Source organism: Phyllostomus discolor, chromosome 1 (genome assembly GCF_004126475.2).
Source record: "Phyllostomus discolor isolate MPI-MPIP mPhyDis1 chromosome 1, mPhyDis1.pri.v3, whole genome shotgun sequence".
NCBI classification, from domain to species: domain Eukaryota; kingdom Metazoa; phylum Chordata; class Mammalia; order Chiroptera; family Phyllostomidae; genus Phyllostomus; species Phyllostomus discolor.
The window spans coordinates 29,821,888-29,846,477 of record NC_040903.2 but is presented as its reverse complement, the minus strand read 5'-3'; the positions used below and the strand labels follow the sequence as shown (position 1 = coordinate 29,846,477).

Below are 24,590 nucleotides of genomic sequence, written 5' to 3'. Positions count from 1 at the left end.
GAGTTCCTCTTTTGTGTCTCAATTTCCTTTTTTATGCCTCTTCTTCTGATTTGTATCTTTCTTCTTAATCTTCTGTTCTGGATATGAACTTCTTTGTTATTAATCATTTAAAAGGGCTAAGATGCAGGCCTGAAATCCTAGGGTCTGATTTATCCTCTTAATTTGCCAACTTATCCATTTTCATTTAATAACATTTTCTGTTTCCACCCCCTCCTGTGAAAGAAGCAGAAATAACATTCTGCCTGTGGAGAAGCAGAAATAACATTCCTTCCATCTACACCCTTAAAATTTTTTTTATAACTTTGTGTTTTGCTTAGTTTCAAACTTTAAAGAAGTTGCAAGAATAGTATAAGGAACTCTCAAGTAAACTTGACTCAGATTTGCAAATTGCCTATGGTTTTGTCCCATTTGCTCGATCTTTCTCTTTGCATCTTTCTCTTTATATGCATGTTATTTTCTGAACAATTTGAGAGTAAGTTGTAGACATTGCCCCTTTTGTCACTAAATAGGTCACTATGCATTGTCTAAGACCAAGACCATTCTCTTTTATAACCACGGTACAATGATCAAAAAATCAAGAGTTTTAAAACTGGTATGATTATTGTATCTATAGTCTGTAGTCAAATTCCGTTCATCTTTCTGCTGACATTCATAGCTATTTCTCAGCCTCGTCCCCTTGCCAAGTTCAGGATCTCATCCCTGATCATGCATTGCATTTAGTTGGTGAAGGCATACAGTGTTTAATTATTGATGGTGAAAGGAGGAAGAGAACTGTGAGAAAGAGATGCCATCTTTTGTTACATACTATAAAATGCCAACTATGTCATGAATACGGAGTGATTGTCTATGACAGTCCAAACATGAAATCAGATTTAAAAATTGTTATAGCCTGTTCTCCTCCTCTCCTTCTCATGGGCATCAGTAGGACGACTGTAATTTCCCAGCAGAGAGAGTGTTTGAGCCTGGTCCACTAAAATGACTAAACTCACTCCTCTTTCCCAATCTCTAGTCTTGCTTCAGTCTTAACTTTTTATTCTTCTGTGTAAAACAGTTGTTGGGCATGTCAAATATTTTAGGAGCAGTACAGTGTCAGTCATTACTAGTAAACGAAGAGGGAACTTAATCAAAGGCTTGGTCCTCGTGTTCTAATTAAAAGTGGAAATGACAAAAGGATCTAGATTTTGAAAAACACTCTAGGGTCTAGCTATGATAGTTGTGGTTTATTCATCGATTATTTGTATTATGATGAGGAGAGAAAGGCTGTAAGAAAAATCAGTGTTTTTGTTCAAAAATGATACCTAGTTTATTTTATTCATAAGATTTAGCTCTTAGCAATTTTTAGTGTATCAAAGTCAAATTTCCATCAGAGTTTTATTTAGCAGTTTTTCCACTGAATATATTCAAAAGACTGTGCTGTAGGCACTGAAGGCAATTATGAAAAGAACGATTCCCAGAATGTTGGCATTGTAATTGAAATAAAAATAGTGTCTCACTTTACCTCTGTTTTCCCACCTGCCAATCTTGAAAGAAACGTGTCTTAATTAGAAGTGTTTATAACTTGTTGCAATTTAAAAACAAATAACTCTATTTGACATAATGATTTTTATAACCTGTGTTTTATTTCTCTGTATTGCATCGTGAACTACTAGGCTGGGGAGTCTTAGAAATCTTTGAAGCTACTTCTGTAATTATTTTCAGGGTTTGTAATTCTATTCAGGGTTTGTTGATGAAGATAGGTAGGATGGCTTTTTCTTGAGGGACAGTTAAAAAAGAGACCAAATTATATGAGTGGAGGAGCTCTGGCAGCACAAGTATAGACTATGTGGATTGGGGGTGGAGGTTGGGGAGGGTTTGGGGAGGACCTCCACTTAGCGAAGGGTTGGCGGATGAGCAATGCTGGGCAGAGAAAGCCCTTTCCATACAGACGTCCTGGGGTGAAAGGGAGCTTGGCGTGCTGGTGGGACTGTTCTGTGCTAGACCTAGATAGTTGTGCATAACTGGTAATTACCCATGCGAGGGGTAGTTGATTTTGTTAGTAATAAAAAAGGAATCATAATTTTAGAGCTTGAAGGAACTTTAGAGAATGACCCCAAAATGTTTCCCTTCTAGAAAATGAGCGAGCATAAGGAGATTATTTGCTCCAGGGCACCCAGCAAGCTGGCGGGTGCCTGAACCTGGACCAAAACTCAGACCCGAATGTCTCTGTATCAGCCTCTGATGGTGCTGCCAGCGTCCTGGAAAGGACATGTTTGGGTGGCTCAAGAAGGCGAGGGCACTTAGACACCTTAAATAATATGGTGGTTCATGGAATGGACACCTTCTAGCAGCTGTTAAGACCTCTCTGCTTAAAAATATTTGTCACTTTTCTGCCTTTGAAGCATTGCCCTGGCTGTGACTAACAGTTCTTCTCTCCTCCATTTCCCCATGTCGCACCTCAAGTCTTCTGAAGTGGGAGACCTTTCCTATCTCTCTGATTGTAAATGCCTTGCCCTTTGTGAATTACTGTTAAATTTATGTGTTGTTATTATTGCCTTTTTTGGTCACTGACTACAAAATGATTGTAAGGGCCGAGGTTGTTGCCTCATCATTTAAACATACCACATTATACCTTGTACTTATTAAGCTCTCTAAAGGTTTTTGTTGGTGATGATCAGTTAATATTTGAAGCATCAAAAAGAGACCCAGTGATAGTGATTTTCCATTCAATTGTTTTCCATTTTACTTTTTTTTTTTGAGGAGATGCATTACTTAAGCTTAGAAATACAACTATGTTTTTATTTGGTATCTATTAGTATTAATCTCTCCCCCCAAACTAAAATGTGGATGTTATTATAAACAATTCAAGGTATAAACTGTCAGAAGAAATCACATTGCAATTTGAGAAAGTGAAACTCCATTTCGAGTTGTTTCTAAAACTGTTTCAGGCACTCTCTTAGCCACTGGCTGACGCTGGTCAGGTGCGTGCAGAGGGGTATCTGCAGGAGGGAGCTCAGAAGCCCCGGTGTTATTCAGCAATTAATTCTAATGACTTTTAGGAGAATGCCTCTTATTATTAGTCTTTATGAGTATACTGTGCTTCCGAGATAAATATTTAAGTTTGATGATAACTATTGGAGAGATTTAAAAAACATTGTTACTGTCTTTTTTTTCTTACCAAGGCTCTTTATTTACCCTTTTTAATTTTAATCTTAGAGAACTGTCTCTAATATTTGCATGACTCCACATCAGTTAGCCCCTGAAATGAAAAATTGCATGAAATATATACAATGTAAGTTGTTTGTTAAGTAAAATTATGTAAGAGACTTAATCAAAATCTCTAGTGATTTTTAATGGATCATGAAAAAGGAATTTCTCTCCCCATCATCCTAGTTATATGAGAAAACTTTTTTCCATTCTATCTTTGTTCTAAGTAATCACATAGGTATAGGTGTTCCTTAATTTTCTTTGCCACTGCAAAAAGTAACATGGATAGGTGTACGTCCTTGCTAGTGAGACTGTAACATGTGAATTTTGCTCCTTTTACAGGAATACATATATTACATATGTATGTATCTGTATCTGTATGTATATCTGTATCTTTATCTCTACTTATGTTTCCTGACGGAAGAGAGTCTAAACACTTTGGCTTGTTTAGGACTCGGCTCATTTGTTTTAGCTTATTCGTCGTTTGTTCCACAGAAGATTTAGTGAGCACATACAGTATGGTTGGATGGAGGAGTTGGAAGATGAGTGATTCTGGCTTTGTTAAGTGTGCAGTCTGACCGAGCAGTATTTTTTGGGTTCATAATTGCAGACTCTCTTTCACTGCTTCTACTCTGTTGTGAGGGGGCCTCTGGAGACCTGCAGTTCCTGTACTTACGTGCCACTGCTGTTTGCATTCATGCATGCATTTCTGGATTGCTTTGGACTCTAACTCTGCCGGCCCTTCGGTTTCTAGGTGTAACAGGCGTGGTTACACCTACAGGATTGCAGGGTCTCCTTCTGTTCTTGAATTTTCCATACCATAGATTCACAGAAGTATCGCATGCAGGGGCTTTGTGTACACACTTGCCACGCTCCGTTCTCTTCAGCATCTCTGTAAAGTAGATGACCAACAAATTTGTCCACTATGTATTTCACAAGTGCAGAAACTGAGGGACAACCGAGGCTCCTTCTCTGAAGTGACATACATGCCATTTGAGTAGGTGAAACAAAACGCCTTATCTTTCTGGCTAGTGTGCTGTTAAACCACATTGTGCTACTTCCCACAAAGGGGACTTCCTTAAACAGTAACTTCACTGACCACCTCAAGACACGTTTCCTTCCTCCTCCCCTTCTTTGGCTTTAAAAGAAGCATCCCTCAACTGTTTTTAATTTGTGCTTTTTTTCTCCTCACCGTACCCTTGTGAGGCGGTGGGAGCCCTGTGCATTTCAGTAAATTAGAGTTGTGCAGAAAAAAGAGCCACAGAAGGAACATTTTTCTCTGAATGCATATATGAAAGAAGTTGAAAAGGGTTATACTTACTTTGAAATTCTTAAGAACTTCAAAGTGGGTTTGGTTAAGTAATATGAACAAAAATTCATTTCATAAATACTTTCAATGATTTGCTACAGGGAAAACTCACAAGTAACTCAAAGAAGACTTTATTATGTTCATAGTCTATCCCAACAGTAGAGGACAAGGTCACAGCTGAAAAAGACCCCTGTAAATCTACCTCCACGTATCAGTAACTTAGTTTAACACTTTAAAATAGTAAACTAAGCTGATTTTTAGATGTACTCAGCCCTGAGTACAATATCAAAATAAATGGTAGAAATTTGAATTTTTTTTGGAGAAAGATGAGTAGTTTGATGCCGAAGATCAAATACATAATTCAGAATTTTTTTTTAAAAAAACAGGGCCATTTCCTTATTTTCAGAAATCGCAATCACTTTCTAAGGATAGGTGTAAGGATAGCTGTAGGAAACAGCAGCAACATCCACCGGCCAAGATAATGTTTATCCTGAGGTTCTGGAAGCAGCTTATCAGCTTCCTGTTCCTTCTTCCTTATAGGAACTTCAGTTGTGGTCTAAGGTCTGCCTCTGAGTTCATAGAATTTCTGTGAGTTAAGAGAACAGACTATTCTGGAGGCTGATTGCCTGCCGACCTCGGGGGCGGGTGATTTAGCATTCTCAGCCTCTCTGAGCCTGTGTTGGTGGAACTCTGGTTGGGCACTGTCTGATGCGGGTGGTTTTCTCTGGGTGTTGATCCATGGGGTACATGACAGGGTGGTGGTGTGATAAATGTGGTGTTATTCCAATTTTACAATTTTAGGGTTCAAATCCTAAATTTGTTGATTACTAGCTGTGACCTGGGACAGGTTACTTAACCTCTCTGTGCCTCACTTTTAAGCTGGGGCAAATAGTACTATTTCCCTCAGAGGCTTCTGTGAGAAGCAGAGGGACATGAAGTGCGCAGAATTGTGCCTGGCAAGTGGTAAGTATGTTGTAAGCATCAGTGGCTGTTATTCAGGGTAGGTTGCACTGTCGCCCACTTGTAGCGTTTTTGTGGGATGCATTTCAGAGTTTCTGTTCTTGTGTCTGGCTTTTCTCAGATTGAGGACTGATTTGCAATAAGCACAACTGTTTCATTCTCCTAGGAGGTCACTAATCCCAGGGGACTCGACTGACTCTTGAAATTGGTCACTGTTGCTTGTGATGTTATATTGTGGTGACTGTATAAGGAAATGCCGACCTCGGGGGCGGGTGATTTAGCATTCTCAGCCTCTCTGAGCCTGTGTTGGTGGAACTCTGGTTGGGGACTGTTTGATGCGGGTGGTTTTCTCTGGATGTTGATCCATGGGGAACATGACAGGGTGGTGGTGTGATAAATGTGGTGTTATTCCAATTTTACATTTTTTTGTAATAACAAAGGTGGATCTACCTCGAATCCCATTAAAGAAATGTAAAGATTAGAACCTTTCAATTCCATAGCCCTTTCTAAGGCCCCTAGCAATTTTGTTTCATAATTTTGCGCTTAAAAAAAGAGAACCTTCTCCCCAAAGTGTATAAGCTTCAGGTCAGTCAAAACCTGGATCTCTGCAGAGCACGTATAAGATTTAATTTATTTTAATATCTGACAATATCTTCAGATTTTGCCAGTGAAACACTCCCAAGCATCTCCACTGTAAAACAGCTAAAAAACAAGCATGTTTATAATTGGTTTATGTTTTTAAAAACCTTTTCAGGAGGTAAGTGGGTAAGATATCCCTCCATCTTCCAGGCAAGATGGGTAAACGTGGTGATTGCCCCCTCCCACAACCAGATCAAAATTACAACTAAACTGCAGAACAACTGTCATTCAGAAACACCCGAAATCTGGCTGAATGGAACTCCTACAGCTAGGAAATTAAAGAAATCACATAGAGACTGGTAGGAGGGGTGGAGACAAGGAACAGGCTGGCCCCACACCCATGTATGGTGGATAAAAATTGGGAGGGATATCTTAGCAGCAGAGGCCCCCCCTGAGGAGTGAGGGCTCCCATCCCACATCAGGCCCCGTGGGACTAGTACCAGGCACCCCAGCTGAGGGAGCCAGACCCAGGAAGAGAAGTCCCCATAACTTCTGGACAACTTCAGACCACATTGGAGCACCACCACCCAACCACCTCCATAAGCAAAACACTCGAGGGGCAGACTCAGTGGGCACCACAATCCCACAGGGTAAGTCCTGCTCTTTGGGGTGGACTCTTATACAGTTGATTCTCCGCAGTGGCCAGAGGTCAGTGTTTGGTAGTTGCAACCAGTGCCGGCCATTGATCAGCCTGGGGGTGAATCCCTCCCATTGATGTCCCTCCCAGCAGCAATCAAGGCTCAACTACAAGAGGAGGATGTATACCACCTACTCGGAGTTTTTGCACTGGATTGCCCAGCTCGGGTTACCAGGGAGGCTGTGCCATTGGACCCTACAAAACACCTGCTACGTTAGGCCACTCTACCAAGATATGGAGTCAAAGCAGCTCTACCTAATACATAGAAACAAACACAGGGAGGCTGCTAAAACAAGGAGACAAAGAAACATGTCTCAAAGAACAAAGAGAACAAAACTCCAGAAAAAGAACTAAACAAAATGGAGACAAGCAATCTACTAGATGCAGAGTTAAAAACACTGGTTATAAGGATGCGCAGTGAACTTACTGAGAACCTCAACAGCATGAGAAAGGACCAGTCAGAAATGAAGGAAACACTAACTGAAGTGAATAATTTACAGGGGATCAATAGAGTAGATGAAGCTGAGAATCAAATCAGCAATTTGGAATTAAGGAAGTCTGTTTAGAAAACAATCAGAACAACAAAAAGAAAAGAGAATAAAAAAAAGTGAAGACAGTGCAAGGAGCTTCTGGGACAACCTCAGACATATGGACATTTGCATCACCTCGCACCTGCTGGAGTGGTTGTCATCAGTAAGTCAACAAGCAACAAGTGCTGGACAGGATGTGGAGAAAAGGGACCCCTCATACACTGTTGGTGGGAAAGCAGGCTGGTGCAGCCAGTGTGAAAAACATTATGGAGTTTCCTCAAAAAATTAAAAATGGAACTGCCTTTTGACCCAGTGATCCCATTTCTGGGAAAAAACCCAAAACACTAATTTGAAAGAATATGTGCACCCCTGTGTTCATTGCAGCATTATTTACAATAGCCAAGATCTGGAAACAGGCCAAGTGCCCATCAGTAGATGAGTGGGAAAAAAAACTGTGGGGTGGTGGTGTGGGTGGGAGCGTGCTGACTGGGTTTTGGCGTTTAGCGCAATGCTGCGGCGGGGAGACCTGAACCTGATGCACAGACACTTGGATTAGCTTTAGCAGAAGAGATATGGGGGAGCCATAGAATGTTAAGGATGAATTCGGGAAGACCTGAGGCCATGGAGAACTTGCCTGCTTTTTACATTATTTTCCAAGGAGAGGTTGCTATGGTGACAGACTGTGGAGCCGTTATCAAAATCCCAGGCTGTCGGAAGCAAGGTCTGGTCCATTGAACTCACATGACATCCTGTTGAGTGGCTAAGCCCTCTGAGATAGTAGATGTTGGAGATAAAAGTATGGGTGAAACTTATTGGCCAAGAGATGAAAAATGATAAAATAAAAATATCCCACTCCATGGGAGTTGTCAACCAAAGGATTGGGAAAGACCTTGAACCCAGCAATATCATGGAGCAAGAGGAGAGGCAGAGGTGGTCCTTCCAAGAGTACACTGGGCAGAAGATCACCCTCGAGGCTGTCCTGAACACTACCTGTAAGCAGTGTGGCTGTAAAGGCCACTTTGCTAAGGATTGTGTCATGCAGCCAGGGGGTACCAAATACTCTCTGATACCTGATGAAGATGAGGAGAGGGAAAAGGCAAAGTCAGCAGAGTGTGAGAAGCCAGACCCCCACGAAGAACTCTAGAAAAAGAAAGAAAGGAAAGAAGAAAAAGAAATGCAGAGACAGGAAGTCACCTGACTCTGACAGCTCAGACTCTGAGAGTGATACAGGCAAGAGGGCAAGGCGCACACCAAAGGACAGCAAGGCAACAAAGTAAGAAAAAGAAGAAACACAAGAAGCAGCACAAGGAGTGAGAGTGCGAAGAGTAGGGGGGGTGGTTGAGAGAAGAAGGAGCCAGGATGTGACTTTTAGCCCCGGCTCCTAAAAGGCCCAAGAGTGAGAATGTGGCCTCCCACCCCATGACTTCCTTCCCATAGGAGATGGTCTCCCCTCAATCAGGAGGCAGGTTTGGGAGTTACATGTCAGAAACATCTGCCTGAATGAGTTGTTTCCTTGTCACTTCTGGTCCTTTTGCAAATGACCCCTGCAGCTCACCTGTCCATTCACCCAACTTCTTTTATTCAGCAGGAGGTCCTATTACCCTCTCCATCTGCCATGGCCAGAGCCTGATTCCCGTGCAGGAGTCCAGGCTAGAGCCACAGTTACTGCTGTGGAGGAGTTTCTGGCTATAGGTGGAGAGCAGGGTGATTGGCCCCTCCTGGTGGTTTGCCATGGGCTGAGTAGCGGGTGATCAGCACTGGGGCAGATAGGAGACCATCAGTCTGAGGATACGGTAAGAAGTGGTGCTCGCATTTTTATTTCCCCTAACATGACTTTACTATTCTGGAAGTGACGGTTAGTGGTTGCAGTCAGAAAATCATTGTTCACAGTGACTGAGCATGTGTGTGACGTTCTGCCAGACCATCGAACCAGACAGCTCAAGCCAAGATTATTGCTTTACTTTGTTTGCTGTATGAGTCAGTTGGTTCCAGTTCAGGTTTCTGCTTACATTCCTGGCAGTAAATGAAAGTGTATTTGGTTTCAAACTTAAAAAAAAAAAGTGGTACATTTACTCAATGGACTACTATGTAGCCATAAAAAAAGGACAATGTACCTTTTGTGACATCATGGATGGGCCTGGAGATTATTATGCTAAGTGAAATAAGCCAGTTGGAGAAAGACAAATACCATACGATTTCACTTATATGTGGACTCTAATGAACAAAATAGAAACAGAAGCATGGATACATGGAACAGGCTGACAGCTATCAGAGGGGAGGGGGGTTGGAGAACTGGATAAAAAAAAAGCTGAAGGGATTAGCCCAAAGATGTGTATGTGGCACAGACATAGACAACAGTGTGGTGACAGCCAGAGGGAGAGGGGGTTGGGAGTAGGTGGAGGTGGGCAAAGGGTGGGAAATGGAGATGAAAAGAGACTTTGCTTGGGGTGATGGGTGTACCATACAGTGTGCACATGATGTTTTATTGACTTGTACACTTGAAACCTGTATGGTTTTGTGAACCAATGTCACCCCAATAAGTTCAATTAAAAACATTTAAAAATAGAACCACTATGATCCAGCAATTCCATTTCTGGTATTTATTCAAAGAAAATGATATCATTAACTTGAAAAGATATATGCAACCCCATTGTATATACCAGGGGTGACCCCAAATACCTGGAATTATTTTTTGGAGGGTGGGCCCCTTGTAGTACAGGCTTCCCCTGTTAGGTGAGTATTTTAGGAACTCATCTGTATTGATTGGTATACCAGCTGGCTTTGTTGTGAGAAGCTGCATTTGGCTACGGTGAGTGTTTCTGAAGACTCTTTCAACATGTTTGCCCATTTCATGATGGGTGATTTATGAGGGCACCTGCCCACACTGCGCTGAGTGCTCAGCAGTTTTTAACCAAAAACGCATAACCCCCATGCCCCACCCTCCCTATTCTCCTGATCTTACCCTGAGCTACTTTTTGTTTTGTTTTCTGGGACATAAAACGTTCCCAAATGGAAACTTTTGGCTGACGTGGAAGAGATGCAACAAAAAATGGCAGAAGCACAAAAAGGCATCAAAATCAATGAGTTCAATAACTGTTTTGAACAGTGGAAAAAATATCGATAGGTGTATTGCATCAAATGGAGAGCACTTCAGAGGTGACTGAAGTTTAAACACGTTAAAATAGATACACAATTTTTAATAAATAAGTAAATTCTGTTTTGGGGGTTCCCCCCTTATATCGATATTCATTGCAGCATTGTTTCTAATAACCAAGATATAGAAACAACCTAAGTGTCCACTAATGGATGAATGGATAAAGAAGATGTGATATATATAATGGAATATTGTTCAACCATAAAAATGAATGAAATCCTGCTATTTGTGACAACATAGGTAGGCCTTGAAGGCACTATGCTAGGTGAAATAGATCAGAGAACAACAAATACCATATGATCTCTCTTATATGTGTAATCTTTGAAAAGAAAACAAGCTTACAGATACAGAAAATTGATTGGTTGCCAGAGGCGGGTCTCAGGGTTGGAAGAAATGGGTAAACAGAAATTAAATAACTTAAAAAAATTAAAAATAAAGTAATTGGGGCAGAAAGAAATCACTTACTTAGAATTCATAGTTTCTCTAATTTTACAATAAATTTATAAATTTATTAAAGCATCTTTTAAAAGTAAAAGTAAGTTATTTTCCATACATTCTGACATAATCCATTGGTTCCATTGGCAATAAAATTTTCTTAGTACTGAGACTCAAAAAGATTACACACAAAAAACTTAAGTGACCCTTAGTACGTAGGGGTCAACATGTAGCTTTCATTTTCTCCATAGGGACACTGGCACATCACTAGAAATATTTTCTGTTTCATTGTTGTTTAGAAAGAGGTCTAATTAGGTTCTTTGCTAATAGTTTCTATTCCATGATTTTAAATTATTAGACTCTACACAAAACATCCTACACTTGTGCTTCTAGCATGTGCCTTACCTATTTCACATAGTTGTAAAAATCTAATTAGAAAATAGTGGTAAAGACATTTTGCATCTTTAAAATAATTAGTCATCACTAATGCTGATTTGATTGTCATTATCTGGAAATCATCTGAAAAGTCAGAAAATACTTGATCAGGTAAATCCAGGTGGCACAAAATTACGTATGACCAAATTACGTATTATGTAATTAACACTGGAAAAACTGCATATAGTTTTGGTCATCCCTCAAGTCAAACAAAAAGCAGCTGGAAACTGAGCTGCCAGTGTAAAGGAATAGACACAGAGTCCTACAGATTGGTACAAGGAAGGCAAAGACAGAAAAGTAATGGGTATTTTTCAGAAATTTAAAAAAAGAAACCTCATGCTCACTAAGCAGCCAACCCTCATCCCCCCATCCTCTCAGCCCCTGCCAACACTATCTGCTTCCCGTCTCTGTGGATTTGCCCATTATGGATAGTTCACGTAAATAGAATCTACAATATGTCACCTTTGTGGACTGGCTTCTTCCACTTAGCATAGTGTTGTCAAGGTTCATTCATGTTATAGCATTCATCAGTACCTCATTCCTTTTCATAACTGAACAATATTCCAGTATGGGTATATACCCCATTTTGTTTCTTAATCCATCTGTTGTTGGATAGTTGGGTTGTTTCCATCTTTTGGCTATATTCAGAACTGCTGTGAACATTCATATACAAATTATTGTGTGGGCATGTATTTTCATTTCTCTTGCTGGGTCATGTTTAACATTTTGAGAAACTGCTAGATTGTTTCCCACAGGGGCTGTGACATTCTCTGTTCCCACCAGGGGTGTATGAGGGGTCCAGTTTCTCCACATGTTCCTTAAGACACTTGTTACTGTCTCTTGTTTATTCTGGCCATCCCGGTTTGTGTGAAGTGCCATCTCCTTGTGTTTCCGATATGAGTTTCCTGAATGTCCAATAACACTGAGGATCTTTTCATGTAGTCTATTTCTTTATTTTAAAAAAACAAACAAACCACGTGCATACTTGCTGTCTTTGGCTAGGTGGTAAAACCTGTCTGGGACAAACTTCATCTTTATTTGATTTTTTTTTTTTTCAATCCTCACCCAAGGACGTGCTCACTGATTTAGTGGGGGTGGGGGAGGGGTGAGCATGTACGAGAACCAGCAAAAGAGAGAGAAAGAAGGGAAAAAAAGAAACATGGATGTGAGAGAGAAACACTGATTAGTTGCCTCCTGTATGTGCCCTGGCTGGGAACTGAACCTCCAGCCTTTTGCTGTACAGGAGAACACTCCAACCAACTGACCCACACTGGCCAGGGCCATCTTTGATTGATTTTTTAAATGAAGGGGCAGGGTTGTGGTAGTAAATATTTAGTAACTGGGAGTTGAGGGAGAAGCCCTGATTTGTAGCATTTGCCAATTTCCACGATGTGAGTACTCCTGCCATGGCTGATTGCCAGCCACCATCAGGCCATTGAAAGCAGAGCCGGAAAAGGGTGCACACGATGTGGTCGCGAGCGCTGACCCCAGTGGCAGGGAGGGACGGTGAAGTGAGCCTCCTGAGGGCTGCTTGTTGTACGCGCTGGATACTGCCCAACCGTAAGCGAGCATTCCCATGTTAATATAAGAGAGAAAAGGGCAGAATATTTATTGAGCATTGACCACATGTTTAATCCTCAGCATACTCGCCTTCTGAGGCAAGTCTTACTATCTTATTTTCAGAAAAACCCAAGGCTTAGGGAATTTAATGAACTCAGTGATTCACAACTATTTAAGTGTCAACATGGGGGTTTAAATTAGGTCTTTCTCACTCCAAAGCTCATTCCAGTTTACCAAGTGTTTTGGAGGGATGGGAGAATCTCCAAGATACCTTCCACCCTGGTTTGATTAATTGCTAGGGGGACTCTCAGGATTTAGTGTATTGGTATAGTCATGACTATCATTTATTACAGCAGAACAAGACACAGTAAAACCAGCAAAGGGAAAGGGCACGTGGCGTAAAGTCTGGAGGAAACCAGGCGCAAGCTTGCAAGAGTCCTTTTCTCAATGGAGCCACATAGGACATGCTTAAAACTTCCAGCAAAGATTTGTGATGGTACCTGTGAAATGCGGCCTGCCAGGAAGCCATTAGAGATTCATTGCCCAGATTTTTTATTGGAAACTGGTAGGTTATATAGGAACCCTCTGGCTAGCATGTACCCAGATTTCAGACTCCAGAAGGAAAAGCAGATGTTCAGCATAAACCATATTGCTTGTACAAACAGTTTAGGCAAAATGAGCTGTTCTTATCAGTGCAGGGAATAGTGGGAACCTTCCTGAAGTCCATGTTCCCAGATGCCAGCCAAGGGCCAACTGTAGAAAGGCAATCAGGCCTTTCTAAGAATAGCAGTGGCAGGCCTGCTGTCTTAACTCTTTTCTGCACACTAACCAAGTACAAAAATAGGAAAGAAAATTGAAAAGGAGCAGAGACCATGTCTGCTTATCGTGTACCCGCCTCCCCCTCCCAGCGCCTGCATAGCACTTGATACATAGCGGGTTTCTAATAATGGCCCGCCGAGCTGTGCAGGTCAGGTCCTCGCTGTCACTCAGCCCGTGTGTGTCTGTGCTGTCTGTAAGGCTCCTGTGCTTGAAAAGTGCCTGTGCACACCCTGAACCCAGAACCTCCAAATCATGATTAGTTGTGACTGTTCAGCTCAGGCCTGTCCGTGTAGCTTCCTTATGAATTCTCAGTGACTTTTCTCTCTTGAAAGGCCTTGATTTGAAACCCTGAGGTCTATTTGTGTCTTCAGGGGAAATGCTGGTTCTTTTGTTCCAGTGCCCCAGACACACTGCTTCAGCCTCACTTTTACATGAGTGAACTTTGACTAAAAATGGAAGTTTCCTCCACCTGACCTCCTCCGTGTCTGGGTCACATGTTGGGGGTCACACTTTCCTTTGGGCAGAACTGACTGAATTGTCTGCCCCGCATCCAGCTGTGGCAGGCACATTCAAGGGGGCTGTGCCTTAGGGGACCAGTTCTGGGAAAGAGCAGGCCAGGCAACCAGGAGCTGACTAAAACCCGGGTTCCCTTTATTCCGAGTTACCGGACAGACCGGCTAAAGACAAGAAAAACAACTCACCGTCTCTTTGACCAGTTCTCAAGTGAAGTAGAAATTATTTTCCTGCCTATGTCTCTGCTTAATGATAATATTTTTCCACTCATGAATGTAATGGCTAGAGATGTTCCTTTTTAGAGTTAGAAAAAGCAGTTTTTCTTGCCAAAACAAGAAGCATTGGTTTTGATGTCAGATGGCCGGTGTTCAAATCCCGGGCTCTGTCACTCAGTAACTTACATGACACCTGACAAGTGAACTTAACCACTTGGGCCTCAGTTTCTTTGTCTGTGAAATGGGATGATGATAGTCTCTACCTCATAGGGTTGTTGGTGATCAGTCGAGATAACGCATCTGAAACATGCACTAAATCAATTTAAAATCTGCCATTTAGTGGGCCTTGAAGAAAAGTTAGTAATATTGCTGTTATTGTTAACCCTCAGTATATAAAGAGCCATTCTTTCTTTTTGATGGCTCACTCTGATTTGAGTAAATAAAATGCCTTACCCTTTACCCCACACTCCTTTAATACTTTATTTAAGTAACAATGGGAAATTTAAGATAATCGTTTGAAAGAAGTTTCAGTGTGCTGAACGAAAGCCTGTCCACCTTAATACAAGCCACTCCATACCAGCAGGGGCCGCCCAGGGCTCCGCGTGGGACTGTCACCAGCTTTGGAAGCCCAGGAACTGCGGACTGTGCTCTTGGTTCTGGGGCTGGGGCAGCAGGAGGCAGTGATTTCTCCGCCCTCCCCCCTGGAGTGTAGGCCTGCAAAGTCTCTCGGCAGTCTCAGAGCCTCCTCCCCGCATGCCAGCCTGTCGGTACATTCTGCTGCCTCTGTTCGTGTCTCCTCTTTCCCTGTGTCTCTTAGACCCTTCTTCCTTGTTCTTACAAGGCCAGCTAGAAGTGATCCCCCTGCTTCTCTGATAGCCCCTGACCCTGCTCGTTCATGCAGTGAATACTGTCTCTTACCTCCTCACGTGTTCCTGCTTCCTCTCTGGCGGCTTCTTCTTGTCTCCTCCAGGAGTTGGTGTTCCTTGAGGTTCTGTTCTAGGGCCTCTTTTCCCACTCTGCACTTGCCTTAGGAGACACCATCCATTCCAGTGGCTTTGGGTCGGCATCTAGACACTGGTGATGACTTCTCCAGTCTGCATTTCCCAGACTGATACCTGTTCCGAGGTCTAAGAGTTACACAGGCAACTCAAATTCAAAAGTTCTGGAAAGAGACTCCGGATGTCCCCATGATTTCTAGCTCAGTAACTGTACCAGAAACCTGGGGGACGGTCTAAACTTACCCCTCTCCCTCGCCCACTCTCTTGTCTGGACGCGCAACAGGCTTTTTTGATTCTACATTCTAAATCCATCTCATGGCTGCTGCTCTCCCCCATCGCTGCCACTGCCACGGTCCAGGCCACCACTGCTGACTGGAGGGAAGAGCCTCTGTGTCAGCTGGGGTTGAGTTAGGCCCTGTATCATGTCAAACCACTAAAGAGTAGTGGCTTAAACAAAATAGACTTTTTTTCTCTTTCAATGTGGAAAAATACATACTGGGGGCAGGCTGTCCTGAAGTGGTGTGGTGGCTCCAGCCTCGGGATCTTGGAGCTTGTCTCTCCCTTCCAGCATTCCTGCTGACGTTTTTCCTTTCGGCCCAGGACGGCTGCTGAATTTCCAGTCATCTTGTCTGAATTCCAGGCTGGGTGAAGGAAGAAAGACAGAAAAGCAAGAAGGGACTGCTTCCACCTGCGTCAGCTCCCCCGGACAGCCCTCCCTTATGCTCTCCCCAAGACTTCTGCCTGTATCTCACTGACCATGGCCGTGCCTAGGTGCCAAGGGCACTAAGAAATAGTCATTTATTCTGAGTATCCATGTGCCCCACTAAAAGCCAGGGGGCTGTTACTGATGGGAAGTTGATGTGTGTGTAGACAACTAGAGGTCTCTGCCATGTTATGACAGGTTCCTCTTTCCTCCTCGTCCCCTTCAGTCTGTTGTACACAGTGGTTGCGGTGATCTTCTAAAAACACAAATATGATCATGTCCCTTCCCTGCTGAAAACCCTTCAGGAGCTTCTCATTATCCCCAGTTGAAATTTCAGAGTCCTCATGGCCTGTGGTCCAGTCCACCTGTCCACCTGTCTACACGAATCTGTAGTTCCTTCTCTTCCTCACTGCCAACCTTCCTGCTCTCCAGCCTTCCTGTTCTTTGATGGCAGCTGGCTCCTTTCCACCTTAGAGCACATACCGGAGCCATGTCCTCCGCTGAGATCCAGGTCCTCCTCCCTTGACTGGCTGACTTCTCCTTGAAGTTTCCATTGAACTGTCACTTCCTCAGTACAACCTCTCTGATCTTCCCGGTGAGATTTGTTTTCCCTGTATAATATCAGCTTATGCTTTTACTTTGTACCACATATCTCTACTCAATAAATTATTAGTGCAACAACTTTTTTCCAGTCTCTCTCTCATCTGTAAGCTTCTCGAGGCAAGTGAGGGCATCACTTAGCCCAGTAGTTGACCTCCGGGAAACCGTAGTGATTGCTGAGTGACTGATCCAGATCCAGGTTTGAGGACGGGTGTGGTGGCTCTATTTCGAATCCTGTTAAAGAGATGGAAGTGAAAGACATAAGGAGAGATGTCTTGCTAGGTCGTCAGAGATGCAGGGTCTGGCACAAGTGAGAAGGAGGGATTAGAGAAATAAATTTGAGATAATCAGATCTAGTCCATTTATCCCAAGGACTACATTTTCTCGAGGAAAATTGGGTTTGAAGCCAGAAAGATCTACTTTGAATCCTGGATCCATCATTTACTGGCTATGATGACATTGGACAGTTGCTAAAACTCTCTGAGTCTCAGCTTCTTTATCTGTTGTAGATGGAGAAAAGGCCTATTCCTCTAGGCCATTTGTATGCAGCGAGAATATTACAAACTCTTCTGTTTGAATCAAAACACACTTTAAGAAGGAAGGTATCCCTGCTTTACACACAGAGGCAGTGGAAAACATATTCTGTTGATCATTTCCTGGTCATCCTGAATGCACCCCCTTTTGCACCGTGAAAATCAGGATTGTCTTGTGGGTTTAGGAACAGGGCTTGGGGGCCTTTTGTGGGCTTTTTTGATTGTTTTAAATGTACCACCTACTTCTAAAGTGCTTCTCACATCTCATGCATGCTCTTTAGTGTTTTGCAAGCATTAACTCTAATCTTCTTAACTTGATAAGGTACGGGGAGTTGGCATTCCCATTTTACAGATGAGGAAACTGAAGGACAGAGAGGTTGCGCGCCTCCTTCAAGGTTACTGAGCCAGTACGTGGCAGAGCCTGGGACCCAGCCTAGGTTGTCAGATCCTCACGCCTGGAACCATCCCCTACACTATGCTGTTTCTGGCTAATTTTGTGATACTTTTTGCCTGGCTAAATTGTATATATACATACCATCAGACTTCCACTAATCTTTATATTCACTAGTACATGAAGACTCAAGAAAGCATAACAAACTGGGAAAAGTGTGTCTGTTTAATACAATCATCACGCTTGAGAGGAAGAGAAACTTTTAACCAAACGTGCTCTCCGCTCTTTGTGTTAAGGTTGCGAGTTACCAGTGATCAACTGTTTTTAATGTAAAAAGGAAGTGCTAATACAGTCACTTGCTGATTCAGTATTGGTTTCATACTGTATGACAGCTAAAATAACAGCCCCAAAGGGTAAAAATAGTATGGTCACATGAAGCATTAACCGTCCTTTTTAAAAACAGAATTATAAGACCCAGGGAGTAAAGGTTTATTGTTTTGTTGGTGTTGAAAAGAGTGGATGTTGGCAGATACTGGCCATCTCTATTATGGTCTCCTGTAACTTCAGGGAAATGATTTTGTCGTGGTCCAAGGAAGAATCTCATTCCTGCCTTTTTATTTAGTAAGACACAGTCAAATTTGACGTCAGTTATAAGAAGATCTTTCCTGGCATCTGGAAGGTAGATGTGAAGATCTTTCCTTAAACAAAACTAGTGGCTTTTGCTTTTACTTTCGCTAAGGACTAAAACTATTTGAAAAATAACATTGGTAATTAAAGTTATCACACCCTTACCATTTGTCCTCCTTGTTCTGAGAGCTTAACATGGATAGACTTTTAATTCCTATAACAAAGTAATGAAGTTGTGGTGCTAGCATTTATCCCACTGTATAGCTAAAGAAACTGAAGCACAGAGAGGTTGAGTAACTTGTCCAAGGAGACACAGTGAGTAAGAGGTGGAGCTGGGATTCAAACTCAGGCATTCTGGCTCCAGAGTCTTTGATCTTAAGCAATAAACTTTTATTAGAGTCCTGCTGGTTCTTAGTCTAAGGAGATATGAGATAGGTAAAACAAAGTAAAGAGGTTTGTCTTTTAAAAAGCTACCCGGTTTTTCTTCCTCTGAAAAATAATACATACCAAGTAACAGGCTTAGCTTTCTATTTTAACTGCTGGGCCCTTGCACGCCCACATATAATTATTTAGGGCCCAAGTTCCTTATTGCCTTGAGATTAAGTGCAGCCCCTTAGCATTACACACAGAGCTCTTCATAATCTGGTTCCATCCCACCCTCCCAGTCTCCTCTCCTGCCTCTTCCACCCGTGTCCCTGAACACACTGTCGCACTGCAGTCTCCAAGCCTGCTGTGCTCTTTTGTAACTACACGCTTTTACAAACGATATTCTTTTTTCTTCTTTCTTTGCTGGGCAAACCCTTATTCATGAGTCAAGGCTCAGCTGAAAGAGGTACCTCCTGGTGCAGCCTTCTATGACTGCTTTTGCAAGAATTAACTGCTTCTGCCTTTGTGTCTCACTGCATGTTGCTCAGTAATGAACTTTCCCCCCTGCCCTGTAAGTAATCATCTCTTCCCAGTCAGCTGGAAGCTCCTGAGAACAAGAACGGATGCTATGCAAATGCTGACTGAAAGAGCTGAAGGGGTTAGGAGGCGTGGGGAAGCTAAGAGAAAGGTGTGAGGGTGCTTGGGCTGATTCCTGACTTTGTTTAACATCTTGTCTGTACAGTATAAGGTTTTTTCGTTTTGGGTCATAAACTGTTTGGGAGACCTGCTTCCTTTCATAATGAGGAATGAAAACTTTACAGATTGGGAAGTTTGAGATCATGACATCTGTGAACCATGCAGCAGGAAAACACCAATTTGACAATCAAAATGGTATACGATTGAAAATAATTGCTGTTATTCCAGGTTAACTGTCTGATGTTTTAATTCGGCTGTGCTAAATCTAACTCAGATTCCAACACTTTCTGGAATGCCTGCAGCGAATACTGGTTGAGGTCTGACTGTGCTGGGTGTGGGTGGTGATGGCACCCTGTGGGCACCTGCCCGTGCCTGTGAAGGTGGCCCTTCTGTTGTGGACAGCAGGAGTCCAACAAGGTCTCACTAGTGTCACCTGCATTTATGATATGTAGAAGTTAGAGGACGTATAGGCGGCTTCTATGTCAGACTGTGAGAGGTGTTTGAGTAGGACTAAAATGTGCTAAATGTGCAGTGTATTAAATTAAACCATCTGAGATGACCATCATTCGATCATTTTTGACTTACAGCAATGGCAATTTCATATGGTTTGACCTAATGTTACCTTCCTTAGTGAACAGATGGTGAAAGTCACATCTCTTTCTGAATCCACTTAAAAGCTTGTGCTTGGTAATATGGAGGTTTCAGATATACTCAGTGGAGCTACTACAGTAACTCCTACAAGTTCCTCGAAAGCCTTCCAGGACCGGTTGTTGCCAAGGTGGTGTGACGTGGTATCTCTGCACCACTGGAAGGGGGGTGAAGGGGCAAAGGGAGACAAAATTAAACAGATGTGCCCCCACTGCAGGTGCTGGGGGACTCAGAGTGAGTGGCTTGGCTCTTGGGCTGTGGGGATCTTGTATTTGGCATTGAGGGGCATCTCTTGGGATGTCCGTATATTCTGCAACTTGGACTAATTTTTACTGGAGTATTTGAGAGTTAAGTGCATTAACAATAGCAGGCTAAGAGGGGGTGAACAGTTGCATCATGGCCCCCAGCTGGGATGGCCAATCAAGAGTGGGGCTCCGCAGCCTGGAGTTCTGGATCTTCATTTGTCTTTGGTCAGTTGGTTTGACCTCAGTGCCCCACTTACCCAATTGTAAAATGCAAATGCTAAATAACTCATGGCTTAAGCAGGGTCAGTAATCCTGTAATTAATCGTGGAGAGCAATGGGTGCGAGAGGCTGTGTACACATGACCTCTGAGAGCAGTTGTGTCAACATCAGGGATTGTTGTTGCTTTTTCCAGACCCAGGGCACGCCTTTCCCCGGGCGGCTACAGCCTTACGGGCAGCCCTGATGTGCACAGCCCCGCTTTTACCAGCTTGTGATGGTAAATGTCTTTCTGTGTTCTCATAAAAGGTTTCTCTAAGACCCAGCTACAACTTTGATCAGGATTTTAAAACATGGGACAGGAGAAGTATTTTTTGACTTTTTTTTAATGGAAAGTTTGAAACATACTCAAGAGTAGACAGAATAATACAGTGAACCCCGTGTACCCACCCTGCCCAATCACCCTGACTCATACTTCCCCCACCTCCACTGCCTTGTAGCAGATCCCTCCCACTCCCGCCACCTTGTACAAATGACATCACTTCTTCTACAGACGCTTCAGTGTCCGTCTCCGAAGGCCAAGCGGTCCCCACCTTCGTAGAACCTTAATGCTATCCCACACCTCAAAACATACCATCAGGACTTCCTCGATGTCATCCCACATACCCAGTCAGTGGAAGAAGTTGTTTTAAAAATCATTGTATCTCTAGAATGTACCCACTTGAAGGGTCATGCTACAAAAGTTTTCTGTGAATTGATTAGTTGTAACACAAAGTGAATATTCCCAGAGACCACAGTAAAAGCGGTGACTGGCACCCACTAAGCTCACAGAAACCCATGGAACAAGGCAATTCTGTCTATTTCCCTTTGAATATCCTACCGAGGGGAGAATTGATGGATAACTCTCTCCCGCTGGAGACCTCCACCTAAGATACATGTTTTCTCTTTCTTGCCAGTGTTCTCATGGTGATTCCTTGTTCCCAGGCCCACCGCCTCACCCACTCCCACCCCCTTCCACCCCCTTCTATCTCCAAGGCCTCACTAGAAGCAGGGAAGGGAACCTATTCCACCACAACTAATTATCTTTGGGACAAAAAAAAAAGAAAGAAAGAATAGGAGGGGATGTTGTTCTCTCTGGGGCAGGAAGCAATACAGGGAAGCTGCCAATATATGCAGTTTAATATTTTTAAAGTATTTAGAAAGCAAACTGCAGTGTGGCCCTTTAATGCTGGAGAGAACTGGAGAAATATTGTATGCGGCCCAGTAGAAGCTTATTTAAACACCAGGTTAATGCTCTGTTTCTGTAGTACCCGAGCAAAGCTCTCTCTGTTCCCTTTTAAAGCAACCACGTTCCCAGTTCATACTTTGCCTTCCACTAACATCAGAGAAGCAGAGAGCGGAGGTTTTCTTAGTGGAGAAACTGGTCTGGTAGGGGCAGTGTGGAGGTAAATTTCCACAGAGGCTTCGAGCCTCCCAAATTTTCGACTCTCCAGAAACCAGTCCTGCCTGAGAGTCACGGATCGGGTCAGCCTCCTAGGGTGAGGCTGTGGGGCACGGTCACCGGTCTGTCCTCCTCCCAGGGCTGGCATTTCTCTGCATTATCCCTTCATCCATCCACTCAGCCATGGTGGGCATGTTGGGGCAGGTGTGGGAATTGTGCCCCTACAGGTGCTGCAGCAGTACGTGCAGACCACATGCAAAAGCCACAGAGCGCTCCGCTGTGTGTTTGCATCACTAATTGTCACTGCCACCCACCACGTGTCCCGGAAGTTGCATTTTCCACCTCGTTTTTTTTATTGGCTGTAACTCTCATACACCAGAAGCTCCCCCAAAGCTTATCTCTCCCAAGTTCCTCTTGCTAAGAAATCGTGTTCATGTGATTCTAGTTATTTCTAGATAATAAAGATATAAAGTGCCATCAAAAACCCAACAAACCCTGGACACATGAAGTGTCCACTGGGGAGCCTCGGAACACACAGGCACACACGCTCACACTCCCGCTTACGCACGCCTGGGCACAGAGTCTGCAGAACAAAAGCCAAGTACTGCTTTACTAGTAAGTGTTAATCATACAAATCCAAGAACCGAAATCTATGTTAGAGTGCCTTCCTTCTCTTTTGCTACTTATAAGGAAAAAAGAAAGAGATTGGCAGTGGCATCCAGTGATTACCATCTCTGTGGTTGACACGGGTTCCCGACAGAACTTACGACTGCGTCTGAGGATTGTGACAAGACAGTTTCTCTGTTAGTACAGTATTCACACGTGAAGTAACACGTGTCATTGGAACGGGGGCAGAGGAAACAGGGCCTCTTAGGTCCTGGTGATTCTCGGCATGCCTGTGCACATCTGATATAGTATGTGTCTGAGAGAGCGGTGGCAAAAATAGAAGGTAGCTAAAACTCTTCTCTGAAATGGTTTCCTCTAGAAAAAGTGGCAGTAAGGCTAGCTGTTGTGAAATTAGACATGAGGAAGGCTTCCTCTCCACTGAACCGACGCCCCTCCTATTCACTTATGTCCTCATTCATTCCTTGATTTACTCAGCAAATCACTGGGCACCTGCCGTGTGCCAGGCTCTCACACGCCAGGCACTGTCGGTGCTGAGGAGGCAGGTGGGTATGTCTTCACTGAGCTTTATCGGGCCTGCCTCAGAGAAGGGGCTGATGAGAAGGAAGAGAGGTGGGGACAGGATCCGGCACCAGTAAGGGGGGAAGGTGTTCAATTTCTTTTTCCTTTTCTCACTCCTCACCTAAGGGTATATTTTTATTGATTTTAGAGTTGGGGGAGGAGAGAGCAAAATAACAATTGGTTGTCTCTTGTACATACCCTAACTTGGGGTCAGACCCCAACCTAGATATGGGCCCTAACTAAGGATTGAACCTGCAACCTTCTGGTGTACAAGACTGTGCTCCAACCAACTGAGTCATCCAGCTAGGACTGTTGTTTTCTTTTTCTTTTTATTGTTTGTTCTTTTTTTAAAGTCTATGTTAGTTGTGGCAATTAGTAAAATTAATTATATTTGAAGAACTGGAAAATTCGTGGTTATAATCTGATGAACAGCCATCTGGTATTTCCCGTTCTGTGAAATAAGGCTCCAGGTAGCAGCTTATATACTCCAATTGTAGGAAAGTACTTAAGAGAAATGAAGTGTTTCTATGGTATTGTGCTTGCGAACCTGATATTAATGTCCATAGTGATAGTAAGCACCCTGGCTTCCCACGATGTCTAGCCCAGTGTGCTAAGCATACGGTAGGTATTTCATATTACTGAACACTGGCCAGGGGCTGTTCTCTCTCGCAGAGCTGCCATGGAGGAGCCCTCTCCACCCCTGTGACCTAGTTCCAGATTTCCCACAGCGATTTTTGCTCTTGACATTTTTGGAGAGGTGGAGTGGTATAGTGGTTAGTGGAGGCTTAAATTAATCTGTGTAAACTCACGAGGCAGGACCTGGTACGCAGTGCTGTGTAAGTGTTACCTGTTTGTATGTTTATTATTTGAATCCGGGTTAAATCAGATGCTCTGACTTGGTATCTTTACATTTACCCCAGAGAGTCTCATCATTTTTACCTATGCTGCCAGATTCAGCCTGCATCCCAATACCAGGTTTCATATCGATTCTTACTTCACAGTAAAACATTTCCCTGTGCACCATACTAGGCAGGAATTGTCCAGGTGGGGAGTTTGCCCCAGAAGCAAAATGTTGCTATAAAAATTCATTCTCTTATTTCTGCATTTTCTGAATCCTATCAGTAATAAATATTGAAACTTGATGATGGTGGGAACAAGTCGGCAGTTGGGGTTTGTGATGGAATGCTTATCGCTGTGGACAGGTGGCTAAGAATCACGTGTGACTTCCAGTCAACATGGAGGTGTACGTACACATGCCTCGCCTTCTCACACAACGACAGAAAAAATTACAACTAGACTGCAAAACAAATATTATGCAGAAATGTCAGAAAATCGAGCTGAATGGAAGTCCAACAACCAAGGATTTGAAGAAGTCACATTCATCTAGATGGGTAGGAGGGGCAGAGACACCTGGAGAGAGAGGTGGAGAGGTGCAGAGAGGTGTGAAAATGTGGAGTCTTCATACCTGTGTGAACATAGGTCCCACGTCTATGTGTGGTAGATAAACATCAGGAGGGATACTTTGGGAACCAGGGATCCCCACCCCAAACTA

At 43.2% G+C, this 24,590-nt stretch overlaps 1 protein-coding gene and 1 pseudogene across 3 annotated transcripts in view; both read left to right on the top strand.

Moving 5' to 3' along the window:
- The window catches only part of TEC (tec protein tyrosine kinase), a 111,428-nt gene that overhangs the window by 39,179 nt on the left and 47,659 nt on the right, over nucleotides 1–24,590 (top strand). The window lies entirely within an intron of this gene.
- On the top strand, nucleotides 7,682–8,767 carry LOC114493274 (annotated as a pseudogene).